An 18,020-nucleotide genomic window follows, 5' to 3' on the forward strand; every position below is an offset into this window, starting at 1 on the left:
TCATTTAGGTTTATACAGTATTTATTAGTGATACTGTGCAGGTAGACCACTCTTGAAATCAATTACTTCTATATTAATTGATAATCATTAAGTAATGATTACTTAGTCTTAAATCAGAAATAATTTGAAAAAATAATATTGGTTTTGCCACTTTACAGAAATAAGAATGGATAAAGTAATAAAATGGCCTTATGAAGTCGTCTTGCTGGAAGTATTGGGCCCATGCGTTTGAAATCTATATTCCACCAGAGTAGTGAAAGGCTGGAGCAGCAGCCTGGCAATTTGGCATTCACCTGCACACTCATGAATCATTAATCTGAACTTCTGAAATGTCCTCTATTAGAAATGCCTGTCCCTTGGAGCCATTTATGGATTCAGAGAAAATGAGTTATGATTACGAGTAGCGGAGTAAAGAAAGACTGGAAGAACATAGTAACTTGGAACAAAGGCATGAGTCAACACTGGGGGAAAAAAAAGACTAATGTTGGAACTAAGAACTCAGAGAAGAAAGAAATACTAAATAGGACAAAACTTGTAAGCATTTCAAGAACAGAAGAAAGCAATGTTATTGTCAATTAAGAGAGCTGTCCCAACAATTATTAACACTGATTCTATGGAAACACTGCTTCCGAATGAGGAACCCTTTTGGATGCTGAATAATGGAAGGGCAAAATTAAAAGCCCTGTATTAGCCTCAGCCAGGCTATGCTTGCACATTTAACTCAATGACTAATGTTAATGTAACTTTGAAATATGAAATCTATCCTAACAAAAAAGATATATTTAAGCTAATGTAGCACATGGCTCACTCCTCAAGAACTCTTTAATTCCATTCAATTATCTCTTAGCTGTTGTTCTTAAGGAGAAGCATTTTCCATTTCAGCTATATTTCTTTAGCAATCCCTTTCCAGGAGCAAAAGTCCCTTATATTCAAGAAAGACGTTAGAGAACTGTAGAAAGATAAAATAACTTGCCAGAGAAATCTTACAAACATTTTACTATTGCCTGTTTTAATCTCTTTTTAGCATTCTTTACACAGGATTTTTGTAACATGCTTAATTTGCCTAGAGGCCTTGTCAGACCATGAACATTTCATAAGATTAAACTAGTTCTCTCCCTTCTGCTAAATCTTACACTGCTAAATTTAGATTATACCGGAGCAAGAAGGAGGTACGTTACAACTGCACTTTTAAACTGAAGTAACTAACCACTGACAGTCTGCTTTATTCACTTACTGTGGCACACCATTTTCTAACCTAATTCAACTTAGAGAAAAATAAGAATATTTACATAAACTTACACCAGATAAAATTTTTGCCCCTATGCTTATCAGCCTCCCCTGATCTATGCATGTATTTCTTCACTGTACATTATGTAATTCTGCAAGGATCAGAATATTTGTAAGTTTTTTCATTCCTGATCCATTTCCCATGCCTTCACTTTGCTATGCCTGTATCTACTATTTAGTATACTTGCTCTTTATTGAGTTTAGAACAATGTAATTCTACATGAACCTTCCTTAAAAAATAAGTACTTTTAAGATTCATTTTCCTCAAGATAAATTTAAAAAAACCCCTTAATATGTAAAAATGTTACACTTCAGTAATGAGATTCAAATGTTTCTAAAAACACTTTCTATCCATGTGGGTCTGCACTGCAATCACAAATTCACAAAGTACCAAATATTAATTTCATTTTCTACAGCCAGATGGAGTTGTTTCCCATGTACTTATTTAATGAATTTTCATTGTTAATTAGAATAGTTTGCCAGTGGTGATCAATAAACATTTTGGATATTTACAGAGTAAGAATTACAAAGAACAGCCACAGACTAAAGGAACAGAGAGAGGGACGAGATTATAAGATTTCATTAGCTTAATTAGCAATGGTTTCATAACCTTCACATAACACAAATGTTTCTAGTACCTAGTGATTTACTTCCACCCCTCCCAGTAACTATCCCACCCTCATAAGTAAATTTCACTTCAGTTAAAATCACAGTGAAAACATTTTTTTTAATATAATTTTAAAACAGAAATATGTAAGGACTTGTGGTTTGGGGGCAGTTCAGAAACCAAATCAATATCAGAAACAAGCGTAATTCCTACATTTGCAGTAGGAAAAATGCTAAATATAGAAAGCTCCACATGTAGCATCCTATCAAAAATTTGACTGGATTCAGATTTCACATTTTGTATTATCTCTTTTCATTGGAACAATCAAAACGGAGGAGGACCATTGAAGCAGTGAGTGTAACAGGTGCCTGCACACACTGGATGGAAAGTGCAAGTGATATAGGATCCTCGATGTGCTCAGATTATGAATTTGCTGGGTACACACAAATCACGTGTACTATACCGGCTCAGCAGGACTGTGGTGCACACATCAAATCCCACACATCTGAGCCTTTTAATAGATCTGTGATTTTCTCAGGTTGACCATCTTCACATATTCTGACCAAATTGAAGCAACCCAGCCATGACAGCAAACATTGCTAAACTCATGAGATATGAGAGCAAGAAAAGATCTTATTGCAGATAACTAAGTAGTTTAGGTGGATTCAAAACTCCCGGTGTCACTAACTGGTCAAATACCTAACTACTGTTTGCTTAGGTGCCTGATATATTTTATAAACAGTTTTATAAAACTTCTTTGACCTAATGACTGAAGCCACTGGACAAATGGCACACCTTTGACTGACTAAAAGCTACAGGATTTTACACCATAAATAAACATAATGCACATAAATAAACAAACATTCTGAACTGAGAATTTTCTACAAAGGGCAGGGCTCAAGTACAGGGCATGTAACAAGCAGATATGATTATATCTGGTTTTGTCCCTGCGGACAGGAAAGATGCAGAAACACTAAAAAATTCAGAGGAAAGTAAATTACACAATAGGACCTTTTTTCTTCTGGGACACAATATGATAATTCATAGAGCAAACATTATTTTATCCATCCACTCAAAATAGTATATGAGTTTTCTTTTCATAGCACTTCATGGAGACTGAGCTATTCACAATAAGGGGAATCAGTACTCCTGAAGTTGTCACTCACACTTTAGAATCACATCTTTATGCTCAATTAGCAATCTGCAATTCTTAAATATAGATAAGCAATTTAATCCTGTATGATGTTCGCAGATTTTCATATCCATTCTGATTGTTGCTTCCTGTAAATACTCTGGCTCACAATTTCTACACTGCATCCACGTCAACGTGGTTGCTTATATGCTATGTCTCATGAAAATAAAGCACCTGCATACTTAGCCATCTACTGTCACAACTGGATTAGAATCACAAAAGAAACAAGTGATTTTGGGAAAGCAAGAGAAAAAAACCCACACTTCCACATTTTCTCCCTCTTCTCAACATTAACTTGAAACCACTTTGAGAATGAGCTGCCATTTATTAACATGAAACTTGTGAATTCATAAGTGTAGCATAACTGTTCACTCCCTCAATGCAGTAGGCTGCCTTAAGCCTATTTCTTTGGGGAAGAAAAAGAAAAAAAAAAAAAAAAAAAAAAGGCAAGAACAAGAATCACATTAATTCCAAGAAATCAGCAGAGAATTAAGACACAGCTGTATTTTTGCACATAAATTTCAGAGTCAACTCCGACAAGATGAAACAGATCTTCAAGTAAAAGGGATTAAAGGAGGATAATCAATTATATAATTAAGACCTAATGCAAACTGCTTAGAAAAAATAATTCTATATCTTAAGTTTTTTTATTCTCAAACCTTTTATTTGGTTTCACTTAACTCACGTCTAACTCAGATTCCACTCCAAGTTGCACACCGCAGGTTTCATACTGAGTATCAAGTGCAAGCCTGCAAAGCAGCCCTCGAGGCATGAGCCTTTCTGTCACCACAACCAGAGTAACTGGCACTGGTTGTGGTGCTGGACACCTTTTAGCTCACAATTAAGGAGGAGCAAAATAAAGTTTAAACCAAGTTTAGCCCTGTTTCTTCGAGGAACAGAGATTTGGTTTCCAAAGCGCTATTTCTATCAATTAATTTCATTCTTCAACAGAATATTTAATTTTTTTCTTCCAGTAAACCTCACTGTTCTGAAACTCAGTACATATGGAGTGCAATAAAAGTATTTTTTTATCACAATTGTAATAATCAAATTTACTAGTTATTTTTAATACAGGTATTTTTAATCACCACTATAAGACTGAAACAACCACATCAGCAGTTCTATCATCACCCTTTTACAAGATCAGCCTTAGTGTCTGTGGTGGAAGACCTAAACTGTGAAATTTGGATTATCACTACAAAAGCTACTGTCCCCTATACCTCAAATATTTAATGGCACTTTGCTACGTACTATCCCTTTATAGTAGCGTGGGAGGGACTAAAGCACATAGAGCATTTATGACTCTCAATGACTAACTAGCTTTGTTACTTAAAGAACTGCTGTTTCATTTATCATACCTGCCACCGATACTTTTATTTCATAAAAGCACCTTGATTAAGTTTTCTAAATGAGAACATTAATTGAAACAATAACTTTCTGAAAATACGATGCCCCCTCAGAAGTAAAGATTGATTTTAAAAGGGCATACAAACCATAGATTTGAAGACTGTTGTCAGTAAATGAACAGACTAGTGTCGTTATTTCTGCGCCATTTTCCTATCTCAGGTAAATTTAAAGAGGCAGCTATTAAGATCTCAGAGTATGATATTCATTTAAAAGCAACCTGATTCTAATAAGAATTATTAAGGATAAGTAGTAACAAAGAAGTTAGTTGTTCCCATTTGCTATTATTAAGTCTCAATTTGCAAGTATCATTTTGCCAACAAGTAAAAGAAAGTAGCCTTCCCCTTCCTACTTCATGCTTTTGAAAGCTATAATTATTTAGACGTTCTAAAGTTGTTCTATAATCACTTCAATTTCTCCAACTCAGATTATCTTTAATTTCAAAAACTGGAATGCAATTTAATTATCATTAACAGTGTTTTCGAATTAACATAATTCCTTTTCGAGCCTAAGTAATCAGACACAGCCATTTCCTCCTAAGTAATCGGTAATGGCTTCTGAAGTGTTCTTCTGTTAGCCAGAAATCTGAATTAATCTTTTTTTTTTCTAACAGTATTAGAGGGCACTTTTACACCTCTGTTCCTATTCCTGCGATATCTCAAAACCCCTATATTAAAATGGTACCGGTTCCATGCTGATTTACAAGTTAACTTCTTAAAACTGAGATTTTGCTTTGCCAAATCCCCAAATAAACTCTGTGATACCAAACAAATACCAGATACCAAGCACTGTATATTTTCATGATAACTTCAGAACACAAAATAGAAGTTAAGAACACAATGACTTTCTAAGTATAATTTACATTCTCCAAGTGGTCATTACTAAACAAATAACTTTTTAATGGCCTATGACTTTTTTGCTTTATCCCGACATACCCCAAGATTCAGGTACCACATGACTGTGGATTGCCTAACACCTTTCTTTGAGACAAGTCTCAAAGTCCAAACATTTATTAACTTCCCACAATGTACTAATTAGATACATGATAATTGGCTAAGTATATACAACAAGTTATGGCAAGCAATACAGTATGCCTTGCATTGCTTAATGGTAGTGGAAGAAAAGGGGAAAAAGGAAAGGAAGGAGATGGAGGGAATAGAGGAGTAGAGATCACCGGTCTGGGTTCCTGTGTAGATCCCACCAGCAAGGGTTCAAGGAGACATCTGTCTTCTTCACTTCACTCTCCAGCACCCCAATCCCCTCAATTTATACACACCTGAGTCCATCCCCTAGATCAACCCACATACCTACACATCCCACATATGGGGAGGGGTAAGGTGTTTCATGGGATAATGTAATTAGCATGATCTTGTTAATCCTCATTAGCATATTCATGGGTGTTAACTTTAACACGGATTTCATGGATAATGAAGCAAAGGTCATTCGCTGGACAGATGGCCCTTGGAACTTGACCAGGTGCCCCAGAGCAGAGCCATCCTGTCTCCACAGGGCTCCCCCCTCCAGCTGCATCCTGTGTTATTGGGGCGGCCTCATCAGCTTCGACCTCCACACCTCCACCCCAGGACTATAGTTTCATTACTTGTGAGTGTTTGAGACATTCCTTAGCTCGGAGGGCCTCCACTCCCTCAACTAACCTTTATCTCTTTCTCAGGCTGCTTTTTCTCAGTCTTTGTTTTCTGCAGGCCTCTTTCTTTGAGGATCTGTTTTTACAAGTCATCTCACAGGGTTTTTTTGTTTATTTTTTGTTTTGATTTGTGTGGGGTTTTTTTTATTTTAGAGTTTTATGTCTTTTTCTTGAATTATTTCAAGCACACTCAGTGACTGTGAATTTTATTAACTGTCTCCCACACTCTGCCCTTTGCACTGCATTTACATATACTCTGAACATAGCAGGTCCTCATTTCACATTTGTTCACCTTATCACATTTGTAACAGTTGCACAACAGGGTCTTGCCAAAGAACTTTTTTCATGTCATTGTTTTACATATTTCCTAAGAAGTGATAACATTTCAGAACATGATATAAGTCTGTTTTCCTTAAGAGACAATGTTCATTGTTAAAAAATCCTGCTAAGATCACCACATGGTTGAGAACTCCAGAATGAGAGTGCAAAAGGCAAAATAATACATTTCTAGATCAAACATAGGAAATAAGGTTAAAAAATGAAAGTAAATATGCTATGATCCATCAGAATTTGCTGTAGTGATTACTAGGAAATTAAACAAATACTAAGTAATTAAAAGATGCACAAAGCACACTATCTTACATATTAAAAATAAATGGCAATATTGTAAAATTTAAAGTCTAATTTGTTTGAACTGACACAGACAAGAAACTAGTCTTTATACAAGGAAATTTCCTAAAACTCACAGAGAAGCTTTGACTGTTTTAAAAACAGTACCTGGGCCGAAGGAGAAAGAAAACCAGTCTTAAAAGATGAACGTGCAAAGGAAGAAAATCTTAATTAGGTATCTAAACTCTTCTCACTGCATTTATGATTTTATACAGCACTGTGGGAGATGGAATTCAGAAAGAGAGGGAGACAGCGTGTGTGACAGAGCATGAGTGAGGACTAGCACAAGAAAAATAGGGGGGGACATTAAAACAAGTTTCATGCTATTGATAAGATATTAAAGTAGTCTGCGTGGTGGAAGGAGTGATCACAGTAACAAAAGGATTTACTTGTTTAGCACTACTTTCCATTCTGGTAGCTGGTCAGTTAAAACAGCTGGAACAAATAAAAGCAACAATATATGAACTTGGACAAAAAAACAGTAAGAGCTATACCCTACATCATTTACAGGAGATCCCATAACATGATCAAGTAAAAACATGAGAGATTAGGCAAGAGCCAGTTGGCCTTCAAGAAGAAAAAGTATTCAGTTGTTCACTTGTAAGATTTGCAGACTGTCATAAGGTTTTAGAAGCTACCTCTTCTTACTCTTCCTTGTTCTCTCCTCTTAAGAATGAAATATTGCTACCACAGTACTTCATTCCCTCTTTCAACCTCAGTGACAGAAGAAAAAAAGAAGTTTATACAGTAACTATAGGAGATTCAAATGAGAATACAATTTCTGAAAGTTTGGCTTGGAGTGGTTTTTCTTCCCCCAGTTAGTAAAAAGATCTTCTTAAACCCTATTAAATTCCATTAAATAAACAAAAGACTGGCTACCAGCCACCTTGCTAACCGAAGAGAGGTTGTAATTCACCGAGTTCAGAAATGGCATGAACTGCCAGAGCACAGCTTAAATGGTTTATGAACAACAGCAGAGTTCAGAGTGAATTATAGTTATCTATTATTAAAGTTCTAAAAAGAACTCAGGACATATCAGAACTAACGGCTTCCTAACACTCCTCTGAAGACAAGCAGCTAGCGATGGGGAGGTGACTAACCCTTCAGAAGAGTTCACTCTTAGCCTGATCCTGTTCCCATGAACTTATATAGCATTAGCATTGAACTGAGGTCAAATGCTTTAAAAAAAAAAAAAAAAAATCAAGATTTAAGGGGTACTTTGGGCACATTTTCAAACTGGCAGCTTCTGCTTTGACAAACATTCTGCTTTATACTTCATGATGGCCCTCCGCTGGTACAGAGAAGAATCTAGAAAATTGTTTACAGTGCAGTCGCAGTCTACTTATACTTTGATAATTCCTCTTCAGAGACTTTCTTTTACAATCCATGTTACATAAACATATACAGCCAGTACACATTTCTCAAGCTGAATAACTGAGAGCTGAGGTAAATCCCCAGGCAGAATGCCATTACAAGTTATTATGCTGTAGGTGCTTGATTTCTTGAGAGCTGTGCTTGACTGAAACAAAGTAGAAAGCAATCATGGATCCATATATTACAGCACAATCTGAATGCCTCTTTGGGTCACATGAGAACTTAAAGCAAAGGCTGCTCTGACCTGCATTTTGATTCGAGGGGCTCCAGGAATCAGGAAGCAGGAAATTTGGAGGGAATACAGGACACTCAGAGGAGTCCTTCCTTCGGCATCCCATTACTGTGCAAGGCTTTCACACATTCCGCACAGTCAAGACTACTTATGCAATAAATACTTCCCAGCTGAAGTCTTACCTGTGCCAAGCAGTCTTGTACCTGTGCTGGTATTGCTTCCTCGTGCCTAGAAGGATTTACCCTGTAGCTAACCACTTCACTACACACCTTCCTTTTTTTTTTTTTTTTTTTTTTAAAAAAAAAAAAGACATTTCAAATTAAAGTATCTGTTTTCTATGTTTACACATTTATTCTGTTATAATCAGCTCAACTTGCTTTTGTATTTTACTGAAATGAGTAAAATTATTGAAAATGAACAAAGACAAATCCAACCATGTTTTTGTCCATTTGAAGTCCACAGTGATGAAGGATGGAGAGCTAGAGCCCCAGGTGCTAGGGTAAAGGACTGGTGCATAAGCTCCTCCACTCTCAGAAGTGGAAATAAAATTATCCAAAGACTTTGATATTTGGCTAAAAGATTTTTTTTTTTTTTGCACATAATGATCAGATGAGGTCCTTAGGACTTAACCTAAAGTTCTTTCGAGACATGAAATTTCCTAACTCCATTATTACAGTTCCCATCAAGATTCTTCACTGACCTTGTCCATTATTGCTCTGTCTGGCACGCCCCAATCTGATTGCTATACTATTTTGAAGAATATATTGCTTTCCTGGATAGATGATTCTTTCTTGCTCAATTTTATCATTTGACTATTGTCCACCTACTGCTCATTAGCTATTTTACAGTTTTTATTTGCCTGCATTAGTGCTAGATACCTCTGTGAACAGACATTAGGTAGAAACTGCACTGCAGCCTGTTGGCATATGTTTTCCTCTCCATTTGCTGTCATCTCCTTTGACATGAATAGCACTGGTTACCACAGGTCAATATATCAAATCATAAACCATTTTTCAGGGTTAAGAAAAAATGGTTTGGTAAGGTACCATACAACAAGAGTACTATGACCATATTTACTTTTGGGTTTACCTTATTATTCTAAAATTAAGTGTCTATTGTACTTGAACTGCAAAATACAGTATATGCTCCCATTCTCTAGGAGTCAAATATACAGCATGCCTATAAAAAAATTCTATTAAATAATAAGCATGCATCGGAATCAAATGAAAAATACAGACCTCAATTTGCATTTACCAACTCTTAACATTTGAAAATTTCAGCACAGCAAGTAAAACTAATTTATCTCCCTTGTTAGAAAGATTTATATATGCATTATTTTCTGAAAGTCCACATTTTTACCGTTAAATTCCCAACATAAACTGGATAACTGATATAATGTTCATACAGCACAAATGTATCCTCTGCTGTGGGGCTCCAAATCATTGTCTTTTCTTGATCAGTGCAAGCCAGTAGGAAAGGTGGTTGTCAAATGCACACAATCATATCACAGCTAGATGCTGATGGATTGATATGCATCACATATAATGCCTCTTTAATTTTTACTACCTCCATAAAATGTTGCAGACTCCTGTGTTCATTTTAGGAGTACTATCCAAAATGATTTATACCTCATCCTCCTGCATGAGGAGGATTCTTCATAATTTCATTCATTAACAAAGGTGGAATTTGCATCAGCTTTCACCCCTAATAAAACAGTGTTTTCCTTGACTTCCAGATCAGTACCTGTATACCAGTATTTACTTCTGAATTCATGTTGTCTCAAAAAAATTATTTTCTACAATTCGGTTAATTCCAGGCTTATCTGGAGAGGTTAAACACGAGGAAAGCAGTGGCCACTAGCATCTAAGAGTCATACTACTTGCTTTGAAATAACTTTTGGCAGTGCTATATAGGCCTCTCTACACTGGCAATCAATAGAATAAAAAAAAATAGTCCTTGCAGCTATACCAAAGCTGACAGATACTACATACATAGCATATTTCTGAGGTAGCTAGAGCATGCACTCACATGTATGTACATATACTTGTATGTACACACATCCACATTTTTTTCCTATTAAAGCTCCCTTTTTGCCATGAAGATCCTTGATTCTAATTGCTTTCACAGGCTTTAGCTACTTTATAGTAATCACTAATGAGAAATTTCTACAGATCTATTACTCCTTGGGATGCTGAATGACAGAACACGGAAATTTATCATATCTAAAAGGCTGCACACCTTTCCCTCTATTCAGATCTAGGCCCTGCACTCCACAGCTGAGCAACAGCTTCTCTGGCTGCCAGCAAAATGACCGCAGTGACCTAGAATTCCCAGGCTGCTTCTGGGAATGACAGAACTACCTGTTTAGTCTTCTGCGAGAACTGAGGATGTGAGCCAGCAATGATAGTCCCCAAGACAGGAGACTACTCTGTTATAAGCAACAACAAAATTTACCTTCATTTCCCTCCATTCTTTTAAAAGGGTATCAGAGTCTGTTTTGCAAAGTTTGAACTCCAGTTTATTAGGATATTGATAGACATCTAAGTTGGATCATTAGAGCTGTACATACAAAGACATGAAGAGGAAGAAAGGGAAACACTGAATAATTTTCTCCCTCTCCAAGTGTATAAAATGTACAGCCTGTCTTCAAACAGCACTCGTAAGGACCCAGATGACCTTTCTGAGCTCACAGGGCAATTTCACATAATTACTGAACTTGAGTAATATCGCATGGCTTTACCCATAAGCCACAAAAGTAACCTCTCTTAAACCCCAAAAATCTCAGTATTCAATTGCATTATCAGAGGGGGTCTCAAATTTACGATTAGTAAGGCAGTTAGTATTCCACCCCACAAGAATGATAGAAATTTCCACAAACTAAGCACTCCTGCTATTTCTGTGAAACTGATTTTGAGCCAGCTCAGTGAGCTATACCCCTTTGATCACAGAGGATATACCCTGTTATTATTCCAGCGGCATAAATTATGACAAATTAGGGCCTTGTTGAATTGGACTGCGGCCATGACACATGATTTTGCTATTAAGACTAGGCATGCCCCTTCAAATCTGCTATAAAGAGGATACCAGGTAACAGAGTCGGCTGTGTTGCTAAAGTATCTCGTGTGCACTGTAGAAATTTTCAGTTGATCACTTAATTTCCACTTTCTTGTCTTGATCAGAAGAAAGAACATTCTGTTCATAACATTCACAAGCTCTAACAGCAGATTAAAATAAATCGGATTTCAGTTGAACGTTCAAATAACCTTATCTATGCTTGCTAGTGACTTGCTAAGAATACAGCTTCTGTTTTTAATAAATAAAAAAAAAAAAACCCACAACTCAACAACAAGAAGAATGCAGAGATGAACATTAGAGAAAGTATTGTTTCTCTACAATCCTTTGAAACAAACTTGAAAGGCAAAAATGAAAACAAGCTCATCGGCAGATAATTTTGGGCTACCGTGAGAGAATAAAGACATTTGCAAGTTTTTATTTAGATCCTCATACCCAGGAGATTGTTGCTTCAATGGTAGCGGCTCCGATCAACTGCCCTGACCTTTTGGGTAGAAAGGTCAGAAAGTTATCATTCTATTCACTGCTAAAATAGTATTTTTTGTATGTAACCAGCATGTGTTAGGAGTATCACTGCAATCACAGAAGCTGGATACTAAAGGATGCTATATAAATACAAAGGAAAAAGAAGTAATCTGCCTTACTTCAAGGCACTTAAAATCCTAAAGACTTCATGCTCTGATCAGGATTTAATCCCTGATAATGACTGTAGCATAGCTAAAGCAACAGGCCCTTCTGCTGAAGATAGCACATATATAAGAGCTTTTTTGTGCTAGCAGAAGGTTGTAAATTCCCAGCTACCAGAAGCTAAACCAGCAAAGGCACGAGTCAGCACAGCTGCATCTAAACTAGGAGTCTGCTGATGGCATGTGGTTTGTTCACAATTCCTCGGCGATGTTACTATGGGAACTTTTGCAGTGGGAGTTCCTTATGTCTGATCCGAGTTTCAGAAAGACAGAAATAGGAAGAAAGGAAAGAAACAGGAGAATGACAGGAAACTATATTAGCACATTATGCCCCATTTACTGTCTTGCTGGAGAATCCCAATGGAGATGAGGGACTTCTTATAGGCAGTAACCAGAGAAGATTAGCATCACATCACCGATTTACGATACATTTCATGTTCTTAACTATTAACTACTAACCACTGAACATTGTTTTACATTAAAAGGAAAACAAAACAGGGACTTTACCCAACTACAGTGACAAAAGACATACTTCTGCTAGTTAAAACATTTGCAAATACTTCTGAAATACAATTTAAATATACATCTTGGTACACCTCTAAATTCACTGAGTTAAAAACTAAGCAACAAAAAAATGTATACACTTGGCACAACAGCCCACTGCCCTACTCCCAGCAAACAAGAACTGCTGGCTCTGCCAGAGAGAACAAATAGCACAGAAATAGCAACAGTGGCACAGATCTGCTTACTCCACAGAGCCGGAATATTGAATGGATAAATTTGTGTAACACCTAAGAAGTATACTGACTGCTCCTGCTTTTGTGTACACCACAAAGCCTGCGTAGGCTGCAGCACAGGCTCCAAGTTTTCACATAAATTTTGTATAGTATAATGGTAGCGAGGAAAAATGAGTCAGTTAGGGAGTCTTCCTTGCCTGAAGTATAGCAGCACTACTGCAATCACCATTTGTCTCAGGGAAATCAAATGGCACTGGGAGGAACCTACTGAGCCACAGAACGTGCTTAGTGTATGAGAAGTTGTAGTCAATATTAATTTCTGTTTTATTTTCCAATTATTAATGCTGGCAAAGAACAGTGCTCAGCCTCTCTTCCTCTCCAGTGTATTTCTGTTTCAATATACATATCAATATTAATTTCCCCTGCAGAGTTACTGTCATATCTAATGAGCAAACACATGCTATGTGACATGTCTTTTTATGCCTGTGATTTTTATATTATCTCTAATTAATTCAGATCACTAATAATGTATTTTTAAAGTGGTCACAATTAAAAAGTCATGTGCTGTAAGACTGCACAAAGTTAAAATAAAGCACAAACCCACACACCATGTATCTGTTCCTGTTCCCTGTCACAAAATAGTTGTCCAATTTTTCCTTCCAAATTTTCATTTGGAAAACCCCTCAAAAACTAAATAATGAAGCTTCACAAGACATGATTACAGTATTAGAAAGAATGCAAATACAGCCTAGCTATTTAACTCTAAGCAGAGCATTTAATTTATGGTGATAAATTGGTTCTGCAGACATGCATCCTGAGAATGTCATCTTCTCCAAGACATTTATGTTTTAAACCAGTCAAGCACATTGACAGTACTTGGTAATAACAATTCCATTCAAGAGTCCTCTAAATTGTAATTGACAGTATTTTTAAATTCAGAAGATGAACCACAGTGTCAATTTAATTTCAGATATTTCTTTCCTTCTCATAATTTCAATTTCATATTAAATCTCGACTGAATTGCTCTCCATTTCTGTAAGCCATCACAACAGTCAATATTTTTTAAGGAAACTATTAAAGCACCAAAGAGCACAGTGCTTTTCAAAACAAAGAATACACAGATCAGTCCTGGATTCACTGGTCATGTCTATATTTGCAAATAACGTGGCCTGGCAGGAGAAGACATCAAAAAAAGAAACAGTGGTGCATAGAACTTCATATCCACATTGCATCCAGTTGACACCATTTTTGTTTCAGATTAGCCCATTTCTCATCCCATGGTCTGAATTTTCATTTGAGGTTGAAGTTTATTAGGTGTACTTCTGAAATGTACCCTTAAATTCATTCTAATTCGAAAGGAACTCAAATTTGTGTCTCTATGATCACTTTGTGATGTGAACCAAAGCACAGTAAGTGGTGATGATCAATTTGCTTCAAAAGACACTCATGATTCAAAGTAAAACACAAAAGGAGATGCACCCGTTGAAGTCAATGGAAGCTTTGTCGTTCCTTTCAGTAAGTTAAGGCTTACTTGATCCCTCCCCTCCCCCCCCCCCCCCTTTTTTTTTTCCTCTGATCTTTCAGTTTAGGCTTAGTAAGACACAAAGAATAAAAAAGTATTGATAAGTACAGTGGAAGAATAGTGTGTTAAATAAAGGGAAATTTTGCTGGTGTGGTTGTTTAGATTTCTTTAATTTACTTGGCTTTTCTCATTCTCACAATCATGCACTTAGAACCAAAGCAATGGGATAAAAATGGTGGTATTTCCATGCCTGTGCTCAGAAGTTCACTTTAGGGTCATATTGCTATGCCCAGCCTGATTACTTCTGAAGGCAATGGGGTTCTCCAGAGGCTGAGCAGCCTGCTCACATTCCGCTAGTTCTTTAAAGCTCTAAAGTACAACACGTCTGTGATGGCAAAGGTAACACAGACAAATCTGTCAGCTCTTTAGGATCCTTTTATCCCAAGTACTTTCTTGGTGATATAGAGGGGAAAAAAAGGTGAATGCAGGTAAGGTACCAGCATACTACAGTGCTCTGAATGAACATGAAAATATAGTTATTGTAGAAGGGGCTGTTTAGAAACCTCTTATGCAGAAATTAGAATACTTTTTGGTTTGTATTATGCCTCTTCCCCATCTCCTGTAGAAGAAAGATCTCCTTTATAAATTATATATTTTTCATTTGCTTCAAACTGTTAAAGCGATCCATCTTGTTATTTATCATTTACATAGAAACAATTAGGTGATTATGCATTACTTATTGTCTACCAGAGAAATAACACATGAAATCCAAGCACATATTATAAAGATGGTGTGTATGACATTAAACTAAGACACTTAATGAGCACTTAATATAGCCATAAAGAAAGTGGCCAAGCCAAATGCTGAGTAACCTATAAACATAAACCCAACCTCTTAGCATAGTATTTCCTTATACATCTTTTCTATGAGTTAGATACTATTCCACTCATATTCTCTACTGAAGTCATAGAAACTGCCACTTCTTCCAAAGTGGAGGATGAATCCAGCACATCTATCCTTACAGAAAGTATATTCAGTACAAACTACATTCCCAATCACCACCAGATCTGGGAGGAAAAATTAAAGGGAATTGCCTTCTTTTTTGCCCCAGCGTTTTATCAGTGTCCTGACTTTATACTGTTATAGTCTGCATAGCTTTGCTGTCAATTGTGCTCCCTGTGATATGGCACCTGCAGCTCTGGAAATTAGCAAGATCATGTTTTGAATAAATAACAAGTTGTTTTTCAAGAAAGAGGAACCTTTAACAGTGTAAAGACCATGCTTAAGAAAGCTTTCCGAAAGAGTAAAAGCTATAGGGAAACAGAGACTATAGGGAGTATGCATCAAATGCTTCCTGTCTGCTCGGCTAAGTCAATGAAGTCTGCAAAATCACAACTTTAGTAGCTTCTCCTAAGCTCCCCTCCAAGATGCTGAGATCTGAGTCAGACTAACTGCCTATTTAGTTCAGCAACCTCCCCATTTAATTGTCCAAACAGAAATGTTGGTCAAAGTCTCATTGGCTGACCTGCTTCCTAAGAATCATTTACTGTTTTGCTGATTAGGGATACCAATTAAACTCAGACACCAGAGTGAGAAGAGCAGGCGTATTTTACTAGAAATAACTTAATAATATGACAGAATAATACAGAAAATGTACAGTAAGAAAAGACAGAACAGCGCGCTTAAACATACAGGAAAATACCGTGTAATGCATCAAATCGTTACTACCTGAGAAAGAGAATAGTGGTTAAGAAAGATCCATCACCACTCACATACGTTACCATCACCCAGCCCCGCAGTGGCTGGGCAGCCCCGGCACAGCGAGGGTTTGGGGAGCCTGTCCCGGCAAGGGGGAAATCCTGCGACGTGTGTCCACCCATAGGCAAGGCGTCCAAAGTGGCTGTGAGCGGGCCCAGCCTTATAGACCCCAAAATCAGCAAGCCAGAAGAGCTGGCACCTTTGTTTTGAGCGGAAATATTTGGTTTCTGTCTCACATTAGGTTCCCCGCAGAGCCTGGCCAGGGCTCAAGGGAGAAGCTAAAGGAGTTTCTCTGCTTATCTGATGGGATTATGCACAAGGTCTCACATCAGGTGTCAGGACACCTGCTTCCATGACTCTGTTATTCTATTCACATACAAAGGAAGGGAAAGATACATTCAAGGTAGCTCATCCTCCACCCGTATTTCATTAAGGATTACATTCCAGGTTAACAGTTTTGTTCAGGGTCTGTTGCTCAGGCTTCAACACTTCTACCTTTTACATCAGGATAGGTGGTTTATTACAACTTAGTATAATACCTGTTGGCATAAAGGTTTCCAACCAGTTATGAAATATACAGGATTCATCTATAGGTCAACTCTGGCTTGGGCCTGTTGTCCAAGCCCTAGCACTTCACTTACCCATATAAAGTTCTTCTCAGTGCACTCTGTATTTACATCACTGAGAAACGATAAGGCATCAAGCACAACAGAATCCTTGGGATAAGAACTGCTAGATCTGGTGTAGACATCTCTTGATCACCTGTCTTCCCATCCAGAGGTGGTGGGCCTGAAAGCAGAGTGGGGAAAAAAGGAGTGTTTAAAATCATAATCCAAAGACCAGAGGGATCATATACACTACACAGCGTCTCTCTGCAATCTTAGACCCAGGAATCCTTTGACCCTCAGGTCTGCAAGCTCTCACCCCCCCCTTCTGTATGAAAGAGGAAAAAATGATCCTGCACTCTCCTCTCTGCTCTTGTTCAATAACCAAGGACATTTTTTTCTTTCATTTGCCATTTTCCTGTGCTGTTCCTACCCATTTGCTGCATGGCTATTTCCCCTCTAGATATTTCCTCTTTCTGAAGCTTCTCTTGTCTGTATCACACAACTACTCCACCTGCTGCCCAGGCTTCCTCTCAAAGCAGCTGTTGCTATCTGGCTGCTTGGTCACAGCTGGAGGAGATAATTAGGATCCACATTAAGCCTCTTCAGCTGCTGTTGAGCGGAAAGCATGCACTTCATCACATTCATCTTGCAAGAATTACTGCAATGAAGGTCTGTGATCTACCTAGCCGAATTCTGCTAAAATATTCTGCAATTTCTTATTAGTGCAAAATCAGATTAGATTTTGGCCTCGCCCCTATGGCAGGCTGGAATTAGACTTCATTTTCTCTTTTCAATCCTTCTATACATCACTCTCACGGAAACCACTTCTGTAGGTGCACCTGTGTGTCCAAAGCCTTGCCTGCAACAATGAGTGTGTACTCAGTTTCTCTGATGCACCCGAAACAGCCTTCTCACAATGATAAACAAACCCCCAGTTGTGTAAAGCATCTCTTCTCTTGTTCTCATTTAGTAAATATGTGCACATGTGCCAAGGCTTTCCTGGGCAAAAACTAAAACAGGTGAATACCCACAACAGACAATTGTGCTCTACAGTAATTATTTCAGCAGACTTGTACCATTTGACTACAGTATTACTGTGAGAAATTATTTTCAGAAAACAGTTTAGGAATGTTACAAAGTCTCTTTACAGTTTATGGTAGATGGTTCGGACAGTTCAGAAGTTGCATTCTTTATATTTCCTTAAAATTCATAATGTGAACTTGCATT

The 18,020-nt window shown here is 37.4% G+C and overlaps 1 long non-coding RNA gene across 1 annotated transcript in view; it reads right to left on the reverse strand.

The window, feature by feature from the left end:
* LOC141968991 (uncharacterized) overlaps positions 1-18,020 on the reverse strand; it is a 97,170-nt gene that overhangs the window by 59,344 nt on the left and 19,806 nt on the right. Inside the window, exon 4 of the long non-coding RNA XR_012634965.1 lies at positions 16,827-16,974. This is a non-coding gene — a long non-coding RNA (uncharacterized LOC141968991). The remainder of the gene's footprint in view (positions 1-16,826; positions 16,975-18,020) is intronic.

This window comes from Athene noctua, chromosome 21 (assembly GCF_965140245.1).
Source record: "Athene noctua chromosome 21, bAthNoc1.hap1.1, whole genome shotgun sequence".
Taxonomy (NCBI): domain Eukaryota; kingdom Metazoa; phylum Chordata; class Aves; order Strigiformes; family Strigidae; genus Athene; species Athene noctua.